The sequence below is a fragment of the Dreissena polymorpha genome, chromosome 2, assembly GCF_020536995.1.
Source record: "Dreissena polymorpha isolate Duluth1 chromosome 2, UMN_Dpol_1.0, whole genome shotgun sequence".
In the NCBI taxonomy this organism is placed as follows: Eukaryota; Metazoa; Mollusca; class Bivalvia; order Myida; family Dreissenidae; genus Dreissena; species Dreissena polymorpha.
Window position 1 is genome coordinate 65329359 of NC_068356.1, and position 2519 is coordinate 65331877.

General features: G+C 37.1%; 2 non-coding genes across 2 annotated transcripts; both read left to right on the top strand.

Annotated features, from left to right (window-relative positions):
• Positions 1 to 455: 455 nt before the first annotated feature.
• On the top strand, positions 456 to 528 carry Trnar-ucu (transfer RNA arginine (anticodon UCU)). Its single transcript has one exon. It is a non-coding gene; the product is annotated as a tRNA-Arg (tRNA).
• A 295-nt stretch (positions 529 to 823) lies between these two features.
• Positions 824 to 896, top strand: Trnar-ccu (transfer RNA arginine (anticodon CCU)). The gene has a single exon. It is a non-coding gene; the product is annotated as a tRNA-Arg (tRNA).
• Positions 897 to 2519: the final 1623 nt, after the last annotated feature.

The following is a 2519-nucleotide window of genomic DNA, read 5'->3' on the forward strand; positions in this document are numbered from 1 at the left end:
TTTAGAAATGCACTACGAAAAGATTAGTAGTGGTACATAAACTTGAGATCTCATACACAAGGAGCAGGTCAACAGATAATGGTATACCGGTAACACATTTTAGACAAATACACATAAACACGTTGAGCGAAGATAACATTTTTAATTATTTATAATTTCCTACAGCATGAAATGTTGATGGGTTAAATAATTCGTGCGCCCAAAGTGCGCTCGGACTCGCCCCCCCCCCCCCCCCCCCCTCAAAAAAGGATGGATAAGCGGCTCTTGCATTACCAACATTAAATAAAGCATTTACGCAGCGTTCATGATGCTTCATTCATGGAGCTTATATCGCATTTATTGTTAATGTATTGTTAATGTACCGTATGATACGGTGTGTCAATGTACGTTTGGTGTACATATACCTTTTATGCACTTTAGTCATATTGATTTCTTACTTTAAACAGCATGTATACGCCACCGTGGCCTAATGGATAAGGCACCGGCCTTCTAAGCCGGGGATTGCGGGTTCGATCCCCGCCGGTGGTAAGTTTTACCTCATTTAATTATCAGCATTGCGATCTCAGCATTAAAGCGTTGGAATGGGAATATTATTATATTACTCAGATTGAATATAAACGAATATTTACAAATGATTCGACTTTATAAAGACTTATATTAAGAACACAATTTTGTTTTGATCATGGATTTGCGTCAAATTTAAAGTAGGAAAGAGTGGATCGAAGTAAGTCTGGTTTAAAAATGATTTATTGAATTCTGACTTCAAAGCAATTTAATTTTTTCAGCTATGACTAATAAATCAGTAAAATGTACACTTAAGTACGCCTCCGTGGCCTAATGGATAAGGCAACGGCCTCCTAAGCCGGGGATTGCGGGTTCGAGTCCCGCCGGATGTTGGAATAATTTTATATTCAGTACTGACATCTAGACAGTAAGCGTAAATAATTGAAATATTCATTTATAACACAGCTTGAATATAAACGAATAATTTCCGATTATGCGACTATAAAGCAAGTATATCATAGAATAACACCAACAATTGTGTTGTTGTTGGTACAGGGGTGGGGAAGGGGTGTCTAGCGGTAAGATGCTGGTCTAGGGATCGGAAGGTCCCTGGTTCGAATCCCGCCCGGGGCACAGGATTTTTCTGAGCAAAAAATTAATCCCGCGCTTGCTCCTCTTACAAGCCATGGTAATAGTCAAGTTAGATGCAAATTAGCCTCAATCCGCAACAAATTACAACAGAAGCGAAACTTACTTTTTTGTTATCTATAATGATTGTTTGTACACAGAAAAAACTCAACAATCCAATGAAGGGAAAGTTGCGCATAATTATGTTACATCCCAAAATAATATCTTAAACAATAATTACCACTGGTAATGTATTCATTTGTACAATTAATGTTAATAATTCAACTTATTATGCAATAATATACATGCTGTGTACCTATAATAATTAGTGCAAAAATAAGTGACATTATCAGTGTATGATAATAAAACATCATAATCGATCCGTTAATACTTATAGAAACTGTCAAAAAACGAAATTTAATACAGTATTGAAACAGAAACTAATTGCACTTTATTAATTAATTAATTGCAATTGCAATAAGTGTAATAATAGCACAAACTTAAACGATGCAAAGTTTTGTATTACTGTATGCAGTTACATGAAACATATTATTCCTGCATTGTGTCATCAGATAGTTCATCCCTGTTGCTGCAGCTTAAACCATGGCATTGCCCACATGCTGTTGTACAATGTAGTCCGTATTTTTTGCATGTACATCTACTGGAGTCACAATTTTGCTTACAGCAGCAACGAATAATTTTCAGTAGTCTATCAGGAGCTGCTGGTAAAGCCATTCTTTCTGGAATGAGTTTATTATTGACTTCAATCCAGCCCCATTCAACTGGGGAAAGGTTTCTTCCCAGCCACGCCTGCACTTGAAGATATACTCTATAACTATGATATTTAGCACCACAAGATGTTGGTGGAAGAGACTCTACCAATACAGCAGTCTTCCTAGTTTGGACTTTTTCAAAAACTTCAAGTATCTTAATAATGATCCAAACCTTGATCTGGCATTCCACCATACACACTTGCGATTAACGCTTCACGAGCATGTGCAACATTCTCGTGTAAGGAATCCATCAGAAACACACTACATTGATGTCTGAAAGTTGCATCTATCATGACTTTCTTCAATACACTTCCCCTTTCCAATTCCACGCATTCTAGAAGTGGTATCACAGCCGGTAAATGCGTGCACAAATATTATTAGCTTGCAAACATCACTTCCTATTACTTTCATGGTTTTTATGTCCCATATCTTCATATCTTTCTGTGAAGCTTTAGTATCATAGGTGAAGTAGATGTTGTTTGCATCAATGTTTGCATGCGCACAAAGCAACACTAGCAGATCAGTGTCTTCACCTATGACAACAACATCGGATTCCTCTGCTTCGATGATAGCTATTTTTACAATTTGAACATTTGCGTCCGCCTCAGCATGTGT